General features: G+C 31.7%; 1 protein-coding gene across 2 annotated transcripts in view; it reads right to left on the bottom strand.

Annotated features, from left to right (window-relative positions):
* The window catches only part of LOC119080656 (ecdysone-induced protein 74EF), a 140,546-nt gene that overhangs the window by 46,555 nt on the left and 66,671 nt on the right, over positions 1-27,320 (bottom strand). The gene's annotated exons all lie outside the window — the stretch shown is intronic.

The following is a 27,320-nucleotide window of genomic DNA, read 5'->3' as shown; positions in this document are numbered from 1 at the left end:
GTTTACATATGAACGATACGGTGGATACTGCCACTGCGCTGTTGCTTTTTTGCACACATCTTCTCTTGTGTTGGTTAAACGTTGCTTTATACCCTATCTTATACGTATATAACATATTGCCGGTGGAGTATGTGTTTGGAATAGGAACTGGTTACTATTATTTGAAGCCGGTATACATTGTACGGTTGTATGCGAGATGGATATGAGGAGACTGCATTGCAAGTTTATATAGACTTGAGTATGACTTACGAATATATATAAAATAAAAACGTCTTGAATATGTACACTGTCAAAAAGGCAAAGATGTCGCGAAGAGAGACAGACAGTATTAATGGTATTATATATATGAATGTGTATATAGCACATGCACAAAAATTCATATAAGATGCGAAACGTTATATATTAAATGAATGCGTTACATAAACATGGATTCATATAGGAATATGTTAATTAATTAAATTTTCTGGTCGGACTTTTTTGAGCGCGCATTGACTTTAATTGAAATGATTAACAGAACGAAGAAAAAAAAATTGATATTCAGTAAAATGACAACTTCCTTCTGTATCAAAATGATGATGTTTCTGAATATGTAGGTAATAATTGGATTGATTGAATTGAATACATTAATTTTTTTGAACAGACATTCATCGGGGCAATGTTTTTTCATGATAATTTAATTCGATTGTCGCAACATTTGGTGAAACAAATTCATTAAAAAAAACAATTAACAAAAATAATGAAAAGAATCGATAAACGCTCGTATCATCCTTAAAGTACTGATAACTTCTTATATTGTCTTTGTTTTCTCGAAAAGTTAGTTAGTTAACCAAAACTTCAACAGTAGACACTCGGTGAATTAATAGAGCGTAGTCATTTGTTTTCAACAATAAAGATCCCTCATGTATCATTACAATTTTAAACGAAGTATAAGATGTTGTTTCAAATACAAGAAACTGTTATAAGCAACTGAAGCAATAGATTCAGTATGATACCATTGTCGTTTCTTGAATGTTGAACAAATTCTCGCTCCAAGCACCATTGACTTGTAGTAGGTACAAAATATTTTCAAAATCATCAAAAGAAAACCTGAGTATATTCTTTTATAGATTAAAGTGTTACAAAACTTCAAATCTAAAATCATTTATTAGAAACAAGGTTTAGTTGCGCAACCAAACAAATAATAAAATACCATCAAAACAATCCAACAAAACACCTTGTTTACACAATATTTTTTTACTTGCTACTTTAGTTTGTCATTTAACGTGTAATAATATCATTAAATCATATCATCGAACATCACAATATCAATATTGAGTTCTCAGTTTATCTATAAAAATCAGTATTATATTCGTCTTATTTGATAAAATAAATAGTTAGAAAAAAAAAACACCACCGGAGGTTACGAATATAATAAAACATAATGTATAAAATTAGGACACTGTGTTTTGAGTAAACACACAAGATAAGATAAAACAATTAAAATTAGGAAATATTTCTAGTTGATATGGTATTGTTTCCTACTTGAAACCTGAACACTTACTAGAGAGTTATGGTGACGAAATGTTAAAGTGTTTAGTTTTATCAATGGTTTGATGGTGTGTGACGTTTTAATTAAATGAAAAAAAAAACTATTTATAATGTTCCTAAGATATAGTCAACAATGACAATGACAAACCCGGTACGTTTCCAAGTAATTCCAAAATTATTTTGTATTAGTAGCTTCATTTAATTTGTATACTTATCTTTTCATCGAAAAGTAAATGTGGGTTAGTGGACACTGCCTGGACTGTAGAGAAAACATTGACATATCCACAATATTATTAAAAATTAACAAAGCAATTTGGTGCCTTTTGCGAACAGTTATATCATCTGTTATCGTCAACGACGACAATAAATGAATAAATGCGCTTCAGCTATCTTATATAAGATCTTATATAAGAAAATAGCTAGCTTGACTAGCTTGTTATTAGGCTCCGGCCTGTTAGTTTGGTCGTTAAACTGAATAAAATAAAAATAAATAAAATAAAATACATGTTAAAACAAATGAAATAAAAGATTTTTCCGCCTGTTAAAAGATACCTTAATCAAACGAAGTAATAGATTCGATAACTCTATTAATAAAATACATGTCGTCTATGAACATTTTAAGAATAAAGTGAGAATTGCACTCACTCCGTTTAGTCTTCGTTTATGCTTTAGACCAATCAGAATCGTTAAAAGCGACAGAGAATCAATTAAAACCTTCAATAAAATGAAAAATATTTCTTCTGACGTCATGCATTGATAAGTGGAATGATTACGTAACACGTATGCGTGCAAGATTGTGAATTTCCGTTCTATTTCAATGTATATTTTCTGAATGCACCATGTATCGGAGTGTTACCTTCAGAAAAAAAATGTTCTTTAATGGTACACCGTTTGTCAAAGGGTAATAGATCCTTTTAAGAATGCTAAGTCCTAGAAAGTTTAACATATAAAGCCCATGTTGAAACCAACAAGAATCAGTTTTATCTAGAGGTAGAGAAAAGTGAAACTCAACATGCTTTCTGTTTTGAGAGTTGTTGTGGTTTGTAAATGATTCTCACAAAACTTGTTTATTTCATTCTTGTTGCGATCGAGTGCCTAACCCAAATTCAGAAAATAAAAATCTAGATTCTCATTTGTTCAACAAAAATCTTGTGTAATCAATTACAAACTACAACAACTCCCAACTTAGAAAACATGTCGAATTCCACTTTTCTCTCCATGTAGGTGAGTAATTGTTGAAGAACGCTCTGAGAAAAACAAGGAATAAAAAGAAAAAAAAATTGTTTCCGTCGCAAGCACTTCTAAAGTATCAATATTCTTGGCATAATAAAAATTCATTCCACTCGGTATTTGAGGAGGTAACTATACACAAAATTAATAACGTCACAATCAAAATTAAGGTATGTTAAGGTTGTTTAATCTTTCTTTTCCCATACATTTACTACACGACGCAGACATCATGTATAAAAAATATATTTTACCATCCAAATCATACTGAACGTCGTTTATTGTCATCTAAATTGTCACACACATAGTACGATGCAACAAATTTCCATTTTTTTCTCATTCAACTTTCGCGCTGCTGCATTTTATTGAAATGAAAATCAACGTTTATTGAAAGTGATGATAGTTTTTTTTTTAATTGCATTCTTTTAATTTTCTTTTTCTTCAATAATAATTTTCTTCACATTTTTTTTTTCGTATTAAATTTATTATTACCTTAAGTGTAACATATAAACAACTTTTTTCTATGAAATGCAGCGAGTAATTTCCCAGATTGACCTAAATATTTTCCATATTATAATGGATTATGATGATACGATGCGATGAGATTCTCTTTCTTTTCAGTAGAAACTTATTTATTATTAAATAAAGACATGCAATTTAGATTTAATTTTGCTTCGGTTCGACTGGTTTTGTGTGTTGTTTTGGTGCAAGCTTTGTAAAACATGTCTGAATGTGGCATGCAATTACATGGTTCGATGATAACAAGATGTACGTGTATCGGTGTAAAATATCTACTGTATTTATGATTGTGAAAATTGGCTATAGCGCGCAATTAACTGTAGTATATAGATTGAGCGTGGAATAACGGTGAGTGATTGCTGGTAGATTTTCATCGAGAATTTGCAAAAACGATTTGCATGTTTACAAACGGATTGATTGCAAGTTTGATATAGGTGGAGATACTGTTTCCCAATATTCAAATTAAAAGCAGTGTCATTCTATGTATGTAGGACATCATTCTAGTTGTATGAACATTAATATTTACAATAGAGAAGAGAAACAAATAAATTACCCGAACAGAAAAATTTAAATTAAAAATTGGCTCGAGTTCTGTCGGAAAATGGCACACGCATTGTTGATTGCTCTGTCGCAAAATGGCACGGACAGTGTTGATTTTCTATCATTTTATAGATTAAATTCAACATAGGATTTTGTTTCGAAACTATTATATTGGATTCCTAGATTTTACATCACTTAATTAGTGGTACAAATTTCAAAATTTCCGATAACCACAAAACTTAAATTTGTTGTGTAATTATAAAAAGAAAAACATACACAAAAGCGCGTCACACATATAGGAAAATTGTGTTATTCGTTCTCTGTTGTAACTCGTCCACCTAACATGACAACACCGCAAACCAATAAAAATCAAATAAAATTTTTATCAATCGTCGCAAACATTTTTCCGATATGAAAAACTTTTCTTTCGACCAGATATTTAATGGTATGTTTATGTTGTTTTGTCATGTCTGACACAATAAAAACAGTTTATCTGCTTATAAAGATACATTTGTCTTACAATGTTCAAGCGAGAAAATGAGGACAATATTTTTTTGGGAGTATTTGGCAACACGTTCCATTTTTATGAGTTCTAAGTGACTACTATTTGCTAAGAGTTTTGTTATAGCTTTCGATAGATGTAATATAAGTAAATAAGAAGCAAACTTTTCCATTATTTTGTTACTGGCACGTACTAACAGCTTAAATGTTTTGATTAGTCAACTAAAACTCAAAGAGCTTAGATGGAAACAATTATTAAAACAACAAACATGAGCTGTATGCAGGATGTACAGAACAAAATTTTTAATTATTTTCAATTGATAAGGAGTTGGGTCTACTTTTCAAACAAATGACATGTTTAATAAGATTTTATGAAAAGAAACTTCATCTATCATCGCTATAGCAACGTTACTCACGCTTCACGTCATCTAAATGGCAGAAAAAAAACTGGATTATGTTATGGTTATTGAAAGAAAATGCAACAAAATACTTTTCCATAAACAACGGTAAGTATTAGAGAAATAACATAATTACAAATTTCATTTCGAAAGAAAGCAACAGTTGAAAAAAAAACACTGAATGCACATTGCACACAGATAACTAATGGAAAATGAAAAGTGAAACGGTAAAGATGATTTCCCTAACGTGTACGTACTTTAATTGTTAAAAATATCTCGCTTATTTGTGTCAGATGAATGTATATAATAGCAACGCATTAACATAATAACAACTATGCATAATCACCACGAGCAAAGCTATATGGTACACATAATGTGACATTGTCAGCATTTGATATTTCGAGTAAACATAAGAAAATTAATTATCGTGACACGTAAGGTAAGTGTAGAACGTTGTTAGTATTCGACTAAATACATCAACACGCACTGAGAAAGGAAGAGTTTTCAGCTTAGACTAAAATAATGGAAAATTACATCACGATGAAAGTTAACTGACTGCTTAATGCTAAATTCGTAAGGCTCGTAAAAGTTACGTGCCAGCTGGACGCCAAAAAGTTAAAATATAATTTTTAAATTGCCTCTTGACGACACGCGAACAACCATTTAATTTCAATAGTTTACATTCAGATAGTTTTGCGTGCAAACTGTGATCTCAAAACGGATTTCCACCATAGAAATATGCCAGTTCATATGCTCAATTCGCAAGAACCACGCATGCCTTTTTTTAATTATCAATACAAAAATAAAAAATTTGCATAAAATTAATCGAATATATATAGAATTGCATTGCTGGTTGTGTGCACTGTACACGTACTTACTCTAATACGCCATATAGCACCAGCTAACCAATGCAAAAGCGAGCACACACAAAGCACATTAAAATAAAATTATTGTAGGCACTTATCTTGCACCAGATAAAATAGTTTGTTAGTTTATAAATAAAGCGTGTCACATGTAGCCTAGACCTAGAAAGGGAATTTAAAAAAATATATTCTTTTGAGTTTGTTTTGCTGCTTGATACTTGGTGTCGCAAAGAAGCGAAAAACTATTGAGCAAGCAAGGTTTGTTTTTATACCCTTTCAGTCATACTACAGTAGGTTTTGTGGATGACAATCAACATTTGTAGGTACTTAGAAATAAAGTTTGCTGCTATGGTTTTGAGATTATACGATAAGAAATGATAAACTCTGTTTGGTATTCCTCTATAAAACAAAGAGGTATGTTAAGACGTATGAAGTAGAAGATTTTGTATCAAATACTTGAACATAAATAAATAGATTAGAATACCATGATACGCTTGTCGTTTCTAAAGGGAAGGCCCTCACTTGGAAAACGACCTCTTTGTCTTTGGATTTGACCAAGTCAGCGCCTTTAAATTGACGGAGACGAGAAGTCATCTTGAAATTAGGCTTATTATAAATTTATATCAAAACTTCAAATATTTTCTCATTGAGCACTCCCTAATCTTAATTATCATTAGAGAAAATTCGTAAATGAAAAATAATATTCTGTAACTCTCTGTAATATTTGACACAACTCAACGAACTATTCCATCCTTGTTTCTTTAACTGATATTTTTACTATCAAACTTCCATCACACACATAGACAAGCACATAGATAAAAACAGACAACATTTTTTTTAGCTTGAAGAGATCGATTGAGCAATTAAATTTGTGATCAAAATTCTACGTTTATGTATAGTGCGAATGGGTTCGTGGTTTAGTTTCTTTTTTTTCCACAAATTTATGCCGAATTTGATTCGATTAATGCGATAAATTTGAATTTTACGACTTTATGCAATTTTTTTTTGTTTATTAGATTGTTTAGTTCCTCCGCTTTCGGTATAATAATGATCGGAAATACAACTTATTAAGCAACGCAGTGACAAATCAAAAAATTGATATTGACAATGACAATAAATTTCAATATTTTGAAATTTCGTTAGAAATAAATTAAGTTGTAGAAAAAAAGGTATTTCAAATTTCATCATAGATCAATGTTAAACGATACAGTCGACCATATTTTTGTGGATCTTTGCATGCATAAATTATTGGCGAATGGTGAACTTGACTTTTGTGGACTAATATAGAAGAGACAAAACTGGTTCAGATAAAATGCAATTTGCGAAGTGAAAAATTTATCTAGGATGGAATTTGCACTTAGACAATGTCCAATGGACATATCCATTTTCGGGAGGTTGACCTCTGTTAAATGAACTATATTGTCTACCTAACGATGGGAACGCGTCCATTTATAGCGTCGAAACCGCTAGTAATATTAGATTTACCGAATTTCGATAGTTAACCTTTTTATCAGAAAGGCAAGCACATAGCAATGCTATGATTAAATCTCTTACTTCTTTTGATAAAAAAATTGTCAAATCTATTACTTCATTCGTTTTAACATATATTATTGCACCATTTATAAACGGCCACATGAATCAGTCATTGCTTATTTTTGTCGTCCGAGTCGATAACACATGATTGCTAGTATTTTTATAACCTGGGGAGCTATTTTTTGATATAGAGGGGCTCTCGGTGGAGTCGGGGAGATTGACATGAAGTCTTTAATTTTTCGAAAATAAATGAAATTTAAATTCTTTGCGGCAAGAGAATACAGTTTAAACTACATTTTCGAATCACTTAGCATCTTTAAAAAGCCGAAACCATTCATTTTCCTAGTGAAGTCTCGACTTCTGTCATTTTTTAAAACATCTAATGGTTCATGTAAAAATCATTAAAATTCCAAATACTCCCAAGATAGAACCACCTAAGATTATTGCGAAGCCAATTTTCTATATCATCGCTCTATTTGCATTCGGATTTCCTTTTTCCAAATCACAAAATTCTAATTTGTCTACAAAATCGCAACGGCACGAATTTGTGTTGTTTTTCTCATTTTTATTATACAAAAATAGTTTCATATTTTTAGAGATCAGTTACGTTGCTCGGAGGTTATAGATTCGTTCGCAAAAAATATAGATGTGTACGAGTGTATGTTTCAGAACACAAGCAAATTTAAGAGAAAAAAAACTGCTTGGCACAAAACGCATGCGAAGATTGCAGCTGTGTGCCTTGGTGGGGAAGAAAAGTGCACCGAACTGATTCAAGGCTGCATACCATAGAATAGAATCGTGTGTATAAATATTATATATGTGCCATGGAGTTTTAAGAATTTATTTTCGTGTACGAATTTGTGACGATGTTAGAAACAATAAAAATATAATTTGCCGAAATAATTTCAATTAGCAGTGTATACACAATTGTTTCCAAAATGATGAGTAATGAAATTTTAGCAGTAAACAATTTATAGTTGAAAATATGTTGGCTTCTCTTGGCGCCCTAACGATGGATTGATAATCCAATTCCATGGCATGATGATTAAGGATTCATTTGTTGAATGTATTTAGTCTCGAAATGAATTGAATTAATGTTTGTGTGCGCTCAAAGTTTAGAGAAATTATACCAAGAGAAATAGCAACAGGACGATAGATACATTTCAGTCGAAGCAAATACATTCGGATATTTTTTTTCCCACACATTTTCAACAAGATACAAAATATATAAAATATTTTATAAAGCAAAGAGATGTACTGATTTACCTATATAAACCATTTTAATCTGAAACATTACGAACAGAAAATTTATTTTTCGCTAAATGCATTACATGTGTATGTACAGCAGAACGCTTAACGATTGTGATGAAAGCATACGAGAGCTCTTAATAAAATGATTATATAATAAGGATTATTACTATTATTATCAATATTATTATTGTTATAATGATTCGACGAATGGTGATGGTTTAAAGGGAAGGATTTGTTCATTCGCTAATAGCTTTCGATTTTTAGCATCCTCTTTTTCAGTTATAATAGGATTGCGTCTGGAAGTTAAGGAATTATCTTTCAGTATGATATTTGTAGGTTTGGTAGATGGTATGCTTGAACACTAACTTTGAGTTACATTTTCTTTAGAATCCGGTATTTTTTAAGGCGTGGGGTAACTTGGCACATGGTGCTAAAACACCACATTTTGCAACTACGAAAAAGGTGAACTCGCACACGATTTTTTGAAAACAAATTTTGTAAAAGGAGTCATTAAGTCGATGAAATGGCTAAAAAGCATTTGCAGCAATAAACTTGTGTGTGCGAGTTCACCCTTTACGTAGTTTAAAAATGCGTTCTTTTGGCACCGTGTTTCCCCGATACCTTTTTTAAATGTCCAATTCGGTTCCTAGGCATACTAAGGCTGGATATTCAAATTGAAATTTTATTTCATTTATTCGTTATAAGATTAATACACATTCGATGTAACAATTCGAAACATTGATTCATTTTGCCAATTAAAAAACTATATTGAAATTTCAATATAGAGGTACGATGGCAACGCATCAGACAAACATTGTAGACATTTCGAATTTCGATTGCTTGCAATTGCAATAAAGAAACAACTGCACACACACCATACTATTTTCTGCTCATTAAAAACGGAAATGTAATCGCAACTAGACTTTTAGTTAACCTAACCGTAAGCCGTTTATATAACAATTCCTATTTTTAACATACGACAAAATTTGAATTGCATAACGTAAAGGTTCGCGAACCACAAATCCGAACGATAGAAATTCGCTCATTCCGCATTTACCGAAACAGAAATCTTTAATGCAACGTGCCAGAATAGCTTAACCAGAGCTCATCCACAATGTATCATGCACATGAGGAATAAGAAGCGAAATTAAATCGTATTTTATTTATATTGCTTTTTTTAGATCAGAGTCAAGGTTTGACTGTCCTGATTTATAAATAATAGCATTATGTAGAACTATGCAGTAGTGCGTTGCACGTATGTGCATATAAAATGTGAGTAATTTTATATGCAAAACAGCATTTAACATGAAAAGGGCACTGAAATGGATTGTAATTGAACAGTCTTTATCGTTGTTATCGTTACACAAGGTAAAAAGTTTTTAAAAAAGACTACGGTTTTAGGATATCATTACTTCTACTGTTTTGAATAATTAAACAGCAGAATCTAGCAAACAAATGCTGGTGAAACAGTTAATTAAAAAGTAGAAAATTTGGTCAACATGCTCAATACTCGCAGGCTTTATAGCTTTGTTAGTAGATACAAATAGATTTGATCTTCGAATTTCTTTTTCGCAAGAGAATGTCACCAGTTTAATGACTTTTGTGTGACCTCACAATTAGATTCATTAAACTATTTATTGCGGTTTAAAAAAAAAGTTTGTTATGCCAGCCAATTAATTTTTGGTTACATTGGTTCGGTACAAAATAATATTTTCTGAAGCGGTCTAAGGGTTCGGTTAAATATAGAATTAACAGAATTACTTGTAAAAAATACCCTCCATTCAAAAGCGTATTTATACCGACGTCGATTAAAATGATATTGAACGGGGCAAACGTTTAGGGAAATAAGTCACGAATAACATTTAACTAGGTCATCATCCACTTAAAACTTTCTACATTTTATTGGAGCGGTTGGAAGTGGAAAAGGGCGAAAAATAAAATCAATATCGACAGAGATGATGGTATATTTCATTCAAATTTTTTGCAAAATGGATATTATTTCGTATTATATACGAACGATTTACATAACCATCTACTTCCGGCATCAAATATAATCACAATATGGAGTAAAACGTTGAAACGTCAAATGAAAAAAAGTCACGCGCCCATACGATATAGGAAACCTCTAATATGATTTACATAATATTTTTTGTCTTATTGCGCTAATATAGTTTGTACACATGCAACAGACAACATTAACAAACTGAAAATAAAAACAACGAATACAAAAAAAGTGTAATGCGTGAAGCAAATTTGATGGTAATTTTTAAAATTATTTCATAAACCAACTCAAGTCTATTCAAGACAGACACAAGAAATATTTTTTTTTTGTAATTATTATCTTCCTCCGTTTCGTTGGAAAATCTGCATAATGACAAAATGTTTCATTCGCGTTTTAATTTCTCTTCTACATGCTATTGTTTTGTTGGCTTTAATTTTAATGTAAATTTATGTTCACTTACGACATTTTGGAAGTTATTGAAGTATTTTTTTTCGTTCTTTTTTTTGCTTCAGTGTATTTCGCATTATAACTTATACATGTTAGACGTTGAGTTTAATCACCCGCTAATTATACGCAGTTCATTTGTGTTTTGTCTAGTTTCAAATTCACTTAGTTGACTTCAGTTTATATATATATATATTGCCATACGTTTTATTATTGTTTGCAGAGAGTCGAACTGGAATATTAATACTTCCATAAAGTCTACGGTTTTGAGTGCTCATAAAATAGTCCGGTCGGTAAATGTTTATCAATAGATTAGTACAGGAATTCGTGTTAACCACTTAGAAATGACTATGTAATCATTGAATCTAATACTTCATTTGATTATGGTATCGTCTAGTGACCACATCAATAGGAGGTTATCGCGCAGTTGATGAAAATAAATTGAACACAACACTGATTTTCTTGAGGAGAGTTTCGAACATATCAGAAAAATCATGATAACAATGCCGCCCACCAGAAACAATAGAAGGAATAATCTCTCCATACAGCATAATAATAAGCTCTCTTTGTTCGAATATTTATTCGCTCTCTCGATTTAATTGATTTATTTTATGCCCTACAAGAAATGCTGTTACAATAGTGCACATTACTCGTCCCTCTTTCACCTCTTGCAGTGATTTCATTACTGTTCATAAATATCATAAATTGACATATAGTTTGAAAAGACCACCGTATAGTTTACAGTCTGTAGAGAATAATTAGCAAAATAATTAAATTGAAAAACTTGAGCTAATCTCAACAGTTGTTGTAGTGCTATGTAATTTTCTAAGTCACTTGACTCACACTATACGGTACATATAGAAGTTATAAAAGCACCTCAAGGTTCCTCAATATTATGATTAATTAAAAGAATTGAATCTTTCGGTGCATCTATGAATGCACACACATAGTGATATGTGTGAGTGCAATTCACTTTTCGAATCGAAACAAACAAGAATCTAGGGCAAATGAGTGTATTTATTTATTATAAATATTTATAGACACATAGCATGAATGTTTTTATTTATTTGTTGCTAGCAAAAATATTTTTTTTATTCATTTTTGATATTATAAGTGTCATTGTGTACATTTTATTCGAATGTGGTGGGTGAGTAAATGGGTTCTAGCGTATATAATTTGTGAATCACTGCTGTGTTTCTAAAAGTGCGTAAATTGCTTTGAATTTAATTAGATAAAGTGGGCTGTAAAATGTGGAAAATTATCACAATTTTGTAATTAAGTATTGATTCCACTTACAGTGGTAGATACGTTGAAATATGCACTTTTTTACTTCACCAAAATTCATCAGCTGGTCCACAAACACACAATGATACATAATATATTATGTGTCTAGATCGACGTCAACGTAGTAAAGACACAGTGTGTAACTTCTATTCGTATTTTCATTTTGATGTTTATGAGATTTATTTACTCAAATTGGATTGTTTAGTACACAAGGAACTTGTTTGTTTGTGGACCAACTGTTGAAATTAGCTGGAGTAGAAAACTGCACACCTCGAAAATGGAAAGACTGTACAACTACTTCACTTTAAATACCAAAATGCAAATCAAATCAATAAATTAATTAGCTTTTAAGTAGACAACTGCTTATTAAGAATTCAATTTTCCTCCATATAGATTGTCGACAATGACTTAACCCAAGAATATTTAAATTTTTAGCTGAATTTATTATCGCCACGTCCATTAAAATTGATGTAGAGTATCATTCACCTCTTTACGCAACAACAGTGATTACTACACTATTCAGAAATAAAATCTTCCAAATTTGAAATCTTCATCGGATGAAACAATAATAATCACTAAAAACGCCTAATCATTCGAACATTTCATTTTGTGCGCAAAGCATAGGAAAAACAAACAAAAACTCATAAATCTTATTGCCCTGCAATCTGCATCAATCAACCTGAAAACGTTACATTATGCGAATATATTGGTACTATAATATAATCTCTTGCATAAAAAAACGACTTAAAAATTTGTTTTTTTTTTTCTTCAAAAAGCATCAAAAACAACACCGTCATAAACTCAACATCTTTGAATTGTTCAACAGAAAACAATAAAAGAAACATGTTGTAACTTCCCAGAGAATAATTTAATCTATCCATGTTAAAGTAATTGTTGCTGCCGTGTATGAAATATATTTCAATCATTATTCTGTTGCCATTTATACTTTATGCAACACAACAATGTTTTTGTGTACGGTGCCATATAATCAGATAAATTTTGACAGAATTAATCATTCGCATTCAGGACTTTTTATTTTATTTCGATAAATTATGATTTTATAAGACAAAAGTACTTCTACGGCATGGGTAAATATTGTTTTAATTTTTTTATAAATCAAATTGAAACTACATATTCAAAGTATTCGCGCTAATATTCACTTACTGCATAGCAAATGGTACCAACCAAAAAAAATAAAAATTTCATAAATTCCATACATTTCAGTAGACAGCAAACTGACAAGGTGCTGACAAGGTGCGATTTCGCAGTCAGTGCAAAAATGAATTAATTTTAATTTTATTTTTATAAAACTAATTTGAACGCGTAGATTTTTTTTAAACTTAAATTTTGAATGAACATAGTGTCTTTGATCATTTAAAAATAAAAAACTTTTTGATGCGAATGATCAATTGTAAATAATTGGTGTTAATATTTACACCACATCCTATATTAGTTTTATCAATTTTAGCACAACATTATTTTACTTTGTATCAATTCTATTAGCTAATATTCTTGATTTTAGTGTAGGACTGCCAGGCACGAACAGGAAATACTTCTCGTAAAAAAGGTCCAAAGTTCTTAGAAATCGTTAGTCATATGTGATTCAATCCGCAAAAAGCTCTACCTTGTGCAATTTTAAGAGTGACTGTTAAGGACTTTTTCACTAGGACCATTGTGTTTAAAGTAAATGACAGACTAAACAGATGTAATCAACAAAATCAAATCAAATCAAATTTAACCAATCGCAAAATTAACTCATCTGTATCGACAGAAATGACAAAAATAATCGACAACCTCAGGGGTTGTTCAGAAATGATGTCACGCCATCTAACCAATTTGGGTCAACTATGGTCCTATTATGACGCACGGCGCAGGGGGCTTGCCAAAAATTAGTCTCAGTCTTCAATACAGTCGGCGACTTTTAAATAAGTGATATAATTTACTTCAGCTGATCCACTCATACAAACAAATATGGTTTTACATTATTTAAACGGATTACCACACGACCACATGTACATTGTTCTTCCGTATCAACAAGCATTAGCACATCTGTTTGTGTGAGTGGATCATCTGAAAAGCAGGTGAAACAAAATGCATCACTTATTTGAAAGTTGCCGACTGTATCCTTAACGAAAAGTACTTAATTGAAAAAAAGAAATGTTGAAAACATGATACAGTACTGACAGCCTTATCAAAAAAATTTCCATTATCATTGCACAATTCACTTCTTTGAAGACATGAATACATTTCCGACCCAAAAAAAAATCGCAATAAATGTAGATAAGCTTACATTTCCGGAAAATGTTACTTATGCTTATTAGCGAAGGAAAATGAGTTATATTAAGTTGCAGAAATGGTAAAATATTTCAAAACATGTAGCTTGTACACAAAAGCCTTTAGTAGAATTCGTTATCAACAACAACGTAGAATTGCACTGTACGTGTTGAAGAAAATACTTAAGATTAGTGCACAACTGAATGGCAAGTGAATAACATTGATGCTGAATATTTAATCGTGACGTTTATAGTTTGTTTGGTGATCCAGGAATGTCGGGCAACAGGCATTGAAAATTACCACAATAAAACTTTTGTGCGAATCTCTACTAATCATTGAACAAATTTTTCCTAATTGTCTGAAATCTTCAGCTAAAAGAAAATCCCACTCATGACTAGAAAAACGTAAACATTGATAGGAACAATTACCCTCTTATAACTATCGAGAACAGTAGCAACTATAGTAACTCAGACAAAAAATTTAGGTATGAATTATTTTCCCAGCCCAAGAACCGAAGGATATTGCAACAAATGTCACATATAAATGTTGTTCGGTTTCATTTTCATCCGCTGACCATAATTGGGAAAAATATCGTCTTGCAATTCTTATACACACCACATCTTTTCTTTTTATTCAAATTTTAAATTAATATTTATGAGAACATGAACACAACACAGTTAATTGCTATAAAAAGATAAAAAAAATTTTACTACGAATTCAAACTTCACGTAAAATTTAGGTCAATTCTATGTCGATAGCATTGATACTTTAGTTTGAATATACATAAATTGTAGAGACACACATATGGAATTAAGCGATCGTGTTTTTCGCTAATAGATTAATGACGTCGCTGTGTTATATGAATTATAGATTGTCTAGCACCTCTCTTCTCTTCCAAGTAGTCAACCTTAAACAAAATGACTTTTTCCATAGGTGCATGACGTTTTTCTTTTATTTGAAAAATTGTACGAAATGATCAACGTTATAAGATATAGCATTGACATGATCAATCAGATAATACGACAATAATTAAACACAAACAAGTATGATAGACGTGAACGTTGATATTATTGAATAACTATAATTGTTATACGCTACTTACTAATTGCCATATGTTTATGATGTTGATGAGAAATTGTCTTTTCCTTACCTGGAAATCAAAAAAAAAAGTTTTTTTAGTTTTGACAAAAAGGACTTTTTTGGGATAAAATATGATTTACGAAATTTCAATATCCTTGTAGGAATATTAACGTTTTATAGATCAATTTGATGAACATAAAATGCCTAGGACGGACAAAAATTAGTCTTCGGTACGGTGCGGAACTACAAAATAAAGAATCATAAAACTTACAGACATATTTCTGGCCAAGACATTCTTTAAATCGATTTTTCACCATGAAGCCATGATGGTTCATTTTTTGCCAAATGGAGAAAATTGTAGATCTGGTTGTGGTCTACATTTTTCTCCATTTGACCAAAAATGAGCCATCATGGCTTCATGGTGAAAAATCGATTTAAAGAATGTCTTGGCCAGAAATATATCAGTAAGTTTTATGATTCGTCGTTTAATTCAGTTCATTTTGTATCTGTTTGTACTCTGGTCTCGAAGCATTGCGTTCGGAAATCAACAGCTATGATTCATAGGTGTAGGTACGATATTATACTTCAACAACGAAATAGAGACCACTGAATGTAAACGAAGAAAATACGATCTGTTCAAAACAGAATTCTTTACAAGGATATGTCTTCATATCATATGTCTTGTCTTTATAATTAAAGAGAAAAAACTGCTCCGAGGCACCTAAACTTTTTAACAAAATAATTTCTACTTGAAACCAAAAGCAGAAGAAAAATTACCAAAAATTTACATTACATTTACTTCTTGCAATCATATCAAATCAGAAGGAAACAGCTGTTTTACATTATCGATTTACCACGCCAAGTCTCAATAAATTCCAAGTAAAACGTTCAATGCCACTGGCGATTGAATATACAGGGATTCTGCCTTCAAAACAGAGAGCAGTTTTGATTCGACTGCCTGATCCGATATTCTTTCGTTTCGAAACAAATAAACTTCAAAGAAACGCAAAACTACCCAGCTCGCTGAGTCCTGTACGTTATACAGAGCTTTTTCGGATTTACCATGAGCTAATGTTGTACATATAATGAAAATAATATAGACAGAAAGTTGTTGCCTTGTCAAATTTAATACAACCAGCGACCTGTCATTTTCAGAGTGTATTCTTATAGAGTTTCGTGTTTGATATTTTGTTGTTGCTGTTTTTGCTGCTGCTGTTGTTGGTAAGGTAGACGCTTGTACATGAATATACACATAAATAAGAGCGGTTGTATTTTCTATACGTGGAAACTGTTTATACATTCCGTTTTACTTTACTTTGAGCACATTTGCAGGGAATGAGGGAAAGCACCCACACGTTAAATGTGATGATTCCATTTAGAGTATAGAGAACTTGCGACCTTGAGGTAACCTCTAAAAATTTTCCTGGAAATGTCTGTTGATTTTGTTGTGTGTATATATATGATGGGGGATGGCTTTTCCATAAAACATTTATTTTTATTATAATGTAAATGCGGTTCGTTTGGAAAAGCAAAATATGTGTATACACATTGGACGAGCAAAACTTTGAAACAGATTATTCAACTTTATACCATTGATATTAAAGTCAAATATGTCAAAAAAGGCATATAATATACGAGATCAGCTTTTTGGTGACTTTTTTTTTGGTAAGAATAAGAAAATGGAAGATTATCCAAAATCATTGTTAGGCGATTTTTTGCTACGTTTAATATTGTTAAAATCAACAAGCAATTCCTTTTTAGAAAGCTCTGTCAATTTTGACGATGGTAACATAGTAGCACCACATTACATACGGTCTAGACAACCTATACATTACACACAGTGTAGTTTAAAGAAATTAACCGACGACTAAACAGAATTGATTTGAATAGCGTCGTGTCTTAAGCGAATTACCAAAATAAACAGATTGAAATTTACAAATGGAATTGTTAACATTTTGACCAATGTTTGGTTATTTTACACGTCTAGGTACGCGTAAATATGACATTTCATTCGTGTTGTGAAGCAGAAAATTTGCTTACCGAAGCGTGTTAAATTCGGTAGGTAATTGTTTGTAAATGTTTGTTCAGACTGGTATGATGTCTGTTGCTTGGGGGTTGCAATTACACGTATCATATTTTTCTGATAATATTATCTGTGCATTTTAGGAAGGAAATTTAGGCACAAAATTAATTATAAAATTCCGCCAATGGGCCCTGAGGAACTAATGTACATTTAGTGAAATCCAGTGACTATTTCTTCCGGATTTTCCCTACATGTTTCTACTTATCCTTAAATTTTTTCCTATTTTCCGAAAATGGTTACTTGGGAAAACGAAAGGATTTAGGAAAAACTGGAGAAAGATGTGAAAACGTTTTCCTGAAAATAGTCCCTGCTGCATTTTTTTAAATATAATTTCTGTGAATATTAGAGAGGAAATTCTGTCCTTGCAATTTTATCGTTCAGTTTGTTCTTTTACTGTGTTTCAAGCATCGTTGACTCAAAATCCTTGTGAAAATAATTAATTAAATCAATTTTTTTAAACAATAACCCAGACTGTTGTTCATCCCTAAAGGCAATAAACTTTTCTTTCGATTTGAGACGTCAATTCATTGCCTCATTCAAAATTATTATCATCATAACCCTTTCACAACAATATCTAATACGTGAAGGAACATCCTTAATCCCACTAAAACATTTAACCGAAATTCGCCTCACCCATCAATCTTGACAGGTTACCCCATCCATCACACGCACCCATCGTTACCCACAGTATTATTTATGTTGTATGTGTTATTTTTGTATGCCGAATGGTAGTTAAGGTTGCCAGTTTCGGGCATATTTCAATGTCAGACAGCAGACTATTATGTACACATATATTTGGGATATATTTATTGACTCCATGATTTATCTATACACAAGCAAACAAGCACAATGTGCTTTTTCGTTCCCCGTTCTCCGTGTCGTCACATTATTATTATCATCATTTTCACCCAGAAAATTCGCCCACTCATTTCGTCGGTATTTGTACATATATTTTTTTTACATAGGAATAGTCAAAGTAAAAAAAAGGTTTCCTTATCAAAAAATAAAATAAAAATCACCAAATAAATCAGCCATTTCTATGTATGAATCAAATTTCCATTTTTTTCCTATTTTACCATGTACAACAAAAATGAAAATAAAGAAAAATTTTCGTTCGTTACTAAGTAGGTTTAACATCATGCCATTTCCATTTCGTATCGTATATATCATGTTTTGAGGATATTCAAGAAAGGAAAATTTCTGTATGAAAAAAGAGAAGACGACGACGAAAAAACCCTCTATTTTCATTAAATTATGTTCCTAATATGCATAAATAAATTAGAAATAAAAATGGTATAAGTACAAAAAGGTTAACGCCACCAGAACTAGAAATTACTTTGGCTTTTATAAACACAAATGTTATCATGTACTGCACGTCTGTATTTGCGGTGTAAAAGTTTTATTATGGCAGTACCAATGGGAGTCATACATTCTCGGGGTGAATGAAAGAATTATTATTTTTGTGCTTTTATAGTTTGTACACAGCGTGTAGTGGCTTTTTCTCTTCACTATGTTCGTGTATCATGTTTGAATTACCTGACAAGGTGAGTAAATGAATGGATAACAAACAATGTGAAATGGCACTTTTCTATGAACAATACCGCCGAGAATATTTTACTTATATTTTCCAAGTTAAAAAAAAATCAAATATTCAAAAAAGCGATGCACTGAAACACAAGACATGAAAATTCAGCTTTTTATAATATACTTAAGCTCTCTCAATCAAACGGAATAATTAAAACTTGTTTTTGTGTTTATGACTCAGGGAAAATTAATTTGAACTTAGCTTCTAAATTTTATGCACACAAATAAGGTATGGCATCGGTTAGATATGAAAAACAAAACTTTGTTACAGGCTTGGGTTTAACAAAGAAAATTTTCTTGTCACCTGATTTTCATGTTTACATTTCGTCTGAAATGTGACGCCTCTTCAAATTTCACTTTTCCAAAATTTGAAGAAAACCAAAAAAATTAGGTTTATCTCATAGACTAAAGATAAAAGGAATGGAGTTTTTTTTTTTGGATCGTATCCGTAGCACGTAATGGCCGGGTTAAGGCAACGCAGATTTTCGGGATGTGCAGCGAACATCGGCTACTAGCTTATTCATTGCGCTTAAATTGTAAAATGTGATGGTTATCCAGGCGAGTCAAGGGCTGGGAGATGTCATTTCGGCTCTATTTTTTTATATCTTAATTTTGCCGTTTTGATATATTGGGCGTAATTTTTATTTGTTTAGAGACCACCGGCTTGTCGTGACTTCCGCACCACGCCTCAAAGTATTCACATTTTCTCTGAGATAACTTAGGTGTTATATTGATACCTCGCCTAAATGACATTTGGCTAGACATATGAACACAAATTCTTCGTATTTGGGTTACGTCATACGAGTCATTCAGTGTGTACATTGTTGCAGCCACGACAACTACCCGAACTATGAAGCTTGAGTGGAGGTACTGTAGGACGTTACCAATGCGATGTAATCGCTGTAAAAATTCCGTGTGGAATTGAACCTGGATCATACAGGTGGAAGGCTAGTACGTAAACGCTGCGCCATCCCGTCCATCACATAATAATCCACAGTAAAAATCTTTTTACAGTTTTTAACATTCAAAAGTATCGACATATTGTACATTTCTTATTTCTCCATCTTCTCTCATTTCTCCTTAACGAGTATATGGAGAAATGAGAGAAGTAAGCAAAATAAGAAATGTACAATATGTCCATACTTTTGAATGTTAAAAACTGTATAAGCGACACAATATAATCTCACTAAATCTGTTACTTCTTTTGTGTTATCAGTAGATTGATGGAAAACATTTTACTTCAATAGTTATATCACACATATTGATAAATACGAGGCCGCAAAACCGAGCTAATTTTTATTTTTGTAGTCGTTGTTTGTCAAAACAGATGACTAGAATGTTACAAATACCAACAAGGCAAACAGCTTTTGAAAATGAAATATTTGTGGTACAAACTCGATTGCAACTTAAAATTTTCAATATTTTCTTCCCAAAGAAACTATATGCTTTCTTTCATACACAGAGACGAACATGCACGTATACATTCAAACTTTCTATCCAATTGTGGCTATGATACGTGTTGATACAGATGCAGATAGATGATCACACATAAAACCACAAAATCACGATATGATAATTTATTTGCAAAGTCTCAGTGTGAGGATTGGTCACCTAACCATTCATTTCTGTCCGGTTGTGAGTAAAATGGGTACTACCAGCGTAATATATCTGTCTTATGTGTATTGAAGACTGTTAGAGTAGCAAAGGGTTTGAATTTCCTTTGAAATAATGTAGAAGGTCAAAGAAGGGCCTGTGATACTAATGTAAATGTCAATCGTAAAGGTGAGGAGATGTATAGCGTAGGAAATACTCAGTACCTACGCAAATATATAATACGAGCAAATTGTGAGCACGGAATCGTAGGTAGTCTTCATACGATGATAATTAAGATGGGATATAATACTCAACTCAAATGTTTCAAGTCGAAATTCTACGGACTGGCACACATTGAAGTACCTCGAATATAAACGAAATATAATTCCGACAAATCTTATGGAAATTAAATTTTCATTTTGTAGAAAGGAAGTTGACTCACAGTATATTCTCATCATAAAATTATAATGAAATAAAAATCCGTTTTAAAAGTAACGTTAAATGAAGTGTTTATGGGTCGTACTTGCTGCTATAATAGTCAGAAAACGTGATGATTTCGATGTTGATTTCATATAATATATGTATACATAACCGATATTCACCCCTTTTCCGTTAATTCATATTTCCACTTTCCATGACATCATTATTTGAATTATATGAAATTTCCCATGGTTGCATGTGGCAAGTAATTTGTTTTAATTATCGTTTTTCGGTGCTGGAATATATTTCAAATTTTTTTTCCCTATCATTCCATACACAAATTTCGATGCGGGTGAGTGAAGTATATTACATTTTATTACAATCGAACATTTGTGATTGATTTTGTTGTTGTTTTCTGAATTTTTGATAGTTTTGTGTAATATTTTTAATTGTGATGGATTGCGTTTTTTTTCTGGGAAAATCTTTTGTTGCGCAAGCGAATAAATGGAATCATTAAAGGGTTGTGTGTTCACTGTTCACGGCATACGGGAATGCGAACATGTGGCATAGGCGAATGCATAATCTGGAATATTTTACATATTGAATTATATGTGGATGAATATTCGTAGTTTCTGAGAAAAGTGAAACTGAAACCTATGATAAATTTTGAACTCATGCCGTGATTTATGAACAGCCAATTAAATTATATAAATTCCGTGTCTGAAAATATTTGAAACCAATGAAAGTATTATATGTACGGTTGCATTCCTAAGGACGTGATTAACAAGAACAACAATACCGTCTCAAATTCTTTACGTAAAATATGTACTGTAGACGGTATACCGAAGCGAATATTCCATACCCGCAAGAAACGATAAGCTGAATCGACAAAATCAGAACGGACATTTTTTTTTCACCCCGAAGAAAATGGAGTGATGATAATTACCTCCATTAATCTTAACGACTTTGAGAATGAACCGAATAAAATTCGCATTCAGAATCCTATGATCCAATAAAATGGTTTACAGTTTTCGATACCACAAGCGTAAAATGTGAATCATAAATTGCTCGTCACAATTTACCCGATAAATCCTTTCCAACTCGATGAAAAGGACGCATAATTTTGTCTCGTGTAGCATAAATGCTGATGTGTATCAGTGTATATAGAACCGTTTCGAGCAACAACCATAACATAAACAAACAACGAAGTGTCTCTTTCTTAGTCTGATGACATATTAATAGCAAGTGTGAAATTTGATGCTTCGACATATGACAAAAAGGAGCAGAAAAAACTGTTATTAATGAGTTAAGGTTGTTATGTAATAATATGCGGCATGGCATTACAAAAAAAGGCATTGAAAAGGAAAGGATGCGAACGCTTGATATATTCAGACACTTGTGTGTAAAGATTCTAACTAAATGGATGTTATGTGGTCCGTAGAGAATTTCATTCTTTTTTTTTATAAAATTGTAATGATAATTGGAGTATTCTAAATGGATGAATTCCTTTATTGATAAATCCTTTCAATGTAAACGCAAATTCGATTGCGCTGTAAGCCGACAAATAATAAATTCTCAAAATATAACAGTGAAAAAGTTGCACTTTTGTGTTATTTGTAAAACAAAGATCTAAATCATTTAAATGATCTTTGAACTAATGTAACCTGAATAAATGAATTAACAAATCTGGTATATTGTATGTATGATCTATCGATCATGTTTTATATATCAAATTTTAATTTATATTCCAATTGCTGTATCGACATTGAACAGATTGTTGATCTCAATTCTGTATTAAGTGCTCCATGCAGTTTATCTGATTTTGCATTATATTAAGCTAACCGATCGCACTGCATTTCAATGCAATCAACTATATTTGTTTGCGTTTTAGGTACTTGCGATTTTTTTCTCGCTTTTTTCGTAAGTGATAATAGATAATATTATTAAAACAATTAAGTCGGAAAACAGCGTATGTTTCATTCAAAATCAACTGGATTCTCGTTGTCGCACAGCAAACGAGTTTAGTTATTTAGAGATGATTTAGCTTCAAGATCATAAAGTTTTAAAACATGATTTTTAGAAGCGTTTTTAAAGTTATTGAAGGACTAGACCTGTGTTTGTCGAGTTGACACAACGGCAGCGTAATTTGTATTTTGGTGTTTCCACCCGCCTTATTAAAGATAGTAAAAAACTGGAACTGTAGTCAACATTTACTACGCAATACTTTCCGACTGAACAGAAAACTAACGGCAGAAAAAAAAGAAATTTTACAGGCGTCGATATCATCTGTTATCAAAAGCGACAGTAAAAATAAGAAAAGAGCTCTTGCTACTTTAACTAATATAGTAGTATTAGCATACAACATAATTAATGAAGTAGAAGATTTTGTGCAAAACTTTTCAAAATACTATGTTCAAAAAAAGTAAGAGTCTCCATATAATTAAAAAGATTTCCGTCTAATGATACGATTTTCGACAATGTTTGCGTTCACCAAATAACCTAGATTTCATTTTCTCGCTCTAGATAATCTATGATCTAATCTAATGAGTTCTCGATCAGATTATTACCCTCAATTATTTACACAATCACAAGATTTAACTTCTCAAAAAAGTCAATCCACCTTTGGCCCCGTCAATACGAACTCATTTTTAGACCGAGCCCGGCTGAATATAGTATCGAAGAAAAAACTGTTCAAAATACTTCTATTTTCTCATTTTTTTTAAGTGTAGTACTCCTTTCAAGACCGTTAATATTGGCACAGTATAATAACTAAATCTACTATCTCTCTTTTTTAAACTATTGGCATTGATGCAAAATCTTCTACTTCGTTAGTTTTAATACATTTTACTAAATAAAATAGCATTAACAGACTACATTGCTTACTTCTTTCGGTCGTTGACGATAACAGATGATTCGGACTCTGACAATCGATATTAGCGTCTCTTCCTATTGTGTAGCCTCTCTTGAGTAACCCAACAGTATAAAAATTGGTCAAAGAAATTGGAAAATGTGGTGAGGAAACAGATTTGTACGTGAAGATCATTTGGATAATTTTTGATTGACTCGAGCAAGGATGCCCATACTTAAATTTTTATCAGTCTCTGTGTGGTAAAACGTACATTATGCATCAGCTCGGAGAGAAATATCGGGCTTATATTTCCATTGAAACATAATATATAATATGCACCTCTGTTCAAATGTTGATTTGAACGAGTGAGATCATGAACCGTACCGTTGGCTTAGCATCAAAATCTCCAACTCGTCAAAATGGGCATTTTCGCATTCTCTTATCTTCTTAAATATTTGGTTTCTAATTTTCCGTCAAAATTTTTTTACTTACAGAAAAGTTCAGTGTTAATGCACAAGCTGCTGCTGATCTTACCTAAAAATAAAAATGAAAAAGAATTAAATATTTGTAAGTTTTGCGATTCATTTTGATAGTTTGGATATGCAGGAACACTTTTTCAATTAGCATCAAGTGTTTTGATTTTATGATACATGTACAATGTACATGTAGATCGAAATGGAGACGTTTCTGTTATTTAGTTCTTACTGCTATAATTGAAGCGAATATACAGAATGTACAATATGAAAGACACGAACGAACTTATCCAAAATTAGACGATCGAGCATGAGAAAAATTATGTTTGGTTTAAAGAATTTACTGCCTTGAGATCGAAATGGGACAGAAAAATCTGCATGACCTTTCGAAAAATTGAATAATTGGTTTCACTGATTAAACATTTTTACCGTTTGTTATTTAAATATAATAAAATAAATCTGACAAGCTCAAGTCAGTCAGGCACATCTCTAAAAATTTTTTGTTATTCTTAAAAAAATCTTGTAAAAACATTCTTCGGCTACAAAATTTGTATAGATAGACAATGATGATGTTCCCACCATTTTCTATAAACTTTGTAAATTCCAACAACTTTTTGCTAACCACTGCGTGCGTCGTACTTGATACACACACCATAAACTATTATTGTTATTAAGTCAATTAATTAATTGTAAATAAATCCATTATTTGAAAATTTAGGTCGACAACTACAGCAAATAATACGTCACTTATGCCGTGTTGATATTATAAACAAATCCATTAATGAACCCATTTACATGCAATTTGAAAATCTAATGTGCATTTTTGTTATACATATGAAATGTGTGGTGTTGAATGTTCGGTTTGACGTAAAAACATAGTCAGAATTTATCGTAAATTTTCGACTAAAATTACTACAAGTAGCCAATTTCTTGGTGGAATGCTGAATAAAAAAAAAACCGTTTCGCAAGTTTATTGAGAGGTCCATGTAACGTACATGGAGATTCGACTTGTATAATTTTCAAGTTTTCAAGTTAAAATTTTAGTCTCTCTAGATATTAGACAGTTTGCACAAATGACTTATTATTTAAAAGTCAACTTATAAGTTGGAAATTATAGGTCACATCTTCATTTGATTTTAATTGATTTAATTTATACGTCATCTGCGCAAACTGTTTATTGCAGATGACCTATCGCCATAAATTTTATATAGAAAAATCTTCAAATTTTGAACCAATTTTTGTTTAGAATGCGAACCTAAAATTATTCAAAAAAACTTCCATGGCCTTTTTTTGAATAAAATTAAGATACAGTTACATAAGGTGTACTCTTGGCAAAGTTTATCAGCGCTGATGTTCAATAGTGTTAAATTTATTTATCGCAAAACTTATTGTAGTCGAAGCAAGCGGCGATAAACTTTCATGGAATATACCCAATATACCTCGACGCTAGTGTTTTGTCAGCTTATTGAAAGCCTAATACTACTAACTGTCGGGAATCCACTTAATATTAGTATTACAATTCCATTCGAATTCGTTCAAAAATATTAAAACAATTTCAAATTCGTTCAGCCAGTAAATCAAGTGGTTCATTCAAATCCATACAGCAACTTTCGATTTTGTTTGAACTTAAGTTGTTACACAATCACTGGATCTCTGATCACTGTGTGACTTTGGTGACTTTGAAAAGGTCATTACAATTATTCCATTTGTGTCTGAAGAAAAAAGCGGACTAATATCCTCATGATATTACACGATGAACCGAAGATCTTTTGGATTTTGACCGTCATTCGGAAAATCATGTTTGTACTGAGAAAACATTTATTTTAAGGTGTACGTCAATTCCATCGCCCCTATTCAACATTACTTTATCATTGACTTATCATTTATAATAAAAGGACAATACACTCCGATATATTTACAACACGCTTGGTAGATGTGGTTTTAAAATAATTAACAAAAATTTAAACAGTCATTATATATACGATATACCTACACGTAAACACACACTGTGTTACGACTGCAACAAAACAAAAATGTATGTTTCTGGTGCGGATATAAGTTCTTTGGCCGTATGTCATTTAACCTTGGTCTAAATGGTTACACACATAATTTGAATTTTATATTATATTATTTGCGTAACACACAACAATGTACATACAGTAATGTCGGCGCAATGATGAGAAAAAAAGATAAAAACAAACTCATTTTTTTCTGCGATGCACCTGCTACTAAATAGTAAATAATGAAAATTTTTCGATCAAAATAAAAGGAACTCATAGAAACGACGCAAGTGTGCATCAGTTGAATGAACTAATTTCAAGTGGTAACAATATGGAATAGAATTTCGTACAACGTTTACATGGGGTTAAGACAATGTCAAAAAGAAACAACAAAAAACTAAATAATTTATTCATTTGTCATCACTTATCAGACCGTATAATTGAAATTGAATATAGGTATGTTGAAGGCTCAGTTAAAATTTGTAAGTGGGTCGATCTTCAATATAATTAAGTTTTGTGACAAAAAGTGTCTTTAAATAACGACTGTAGACTCTACAGTGTAGAGTTGCAGAATGAGTCAACAAAAAGAGGACCAAAGAGGGGCAGAGGGATGGATGTTTTCCTTTCAAAACGACCAACCTAGAATCTGTTACTTCTTTTGATTCAAGTATAAGACCGTACTTGCCAAAGCGCATTGACTACGGTTAGAGGCAGTGAAATTTCAGCATGCATTTGCTTCAGCTGTTTTTCAGCTGATATACACAAATAATCACAACTGTTTATACGTCTTTGTACGGTTTTACCACTACCTTGCACTACACGCAAGTGCTTCAACCGTATAAACAAGTATAGACTTTTAATAAGTACTTTTGACAA

This window comes from Bradysia coprophila, unplaced genomic scaffold (genome assembly GCF_014529535.1).
Source record: "Bradysia coprophila strain Holo2 unplaced genomic scaffold, BU_Bcop_v1 contig_350, whole genome shotgun sequence".
NCBI classification, from domain to species: domain Eukaryota; kingdom Metazoa; phylum Arthropoda; class Insecta; order Diptera; family Sciaridae; genus Bradysia; species Bradysia coprophila.
Note: the sequence above shows the minus strand (reverse complement) of the source record. Positions and strands in the feature narration are given on the sequence as shown.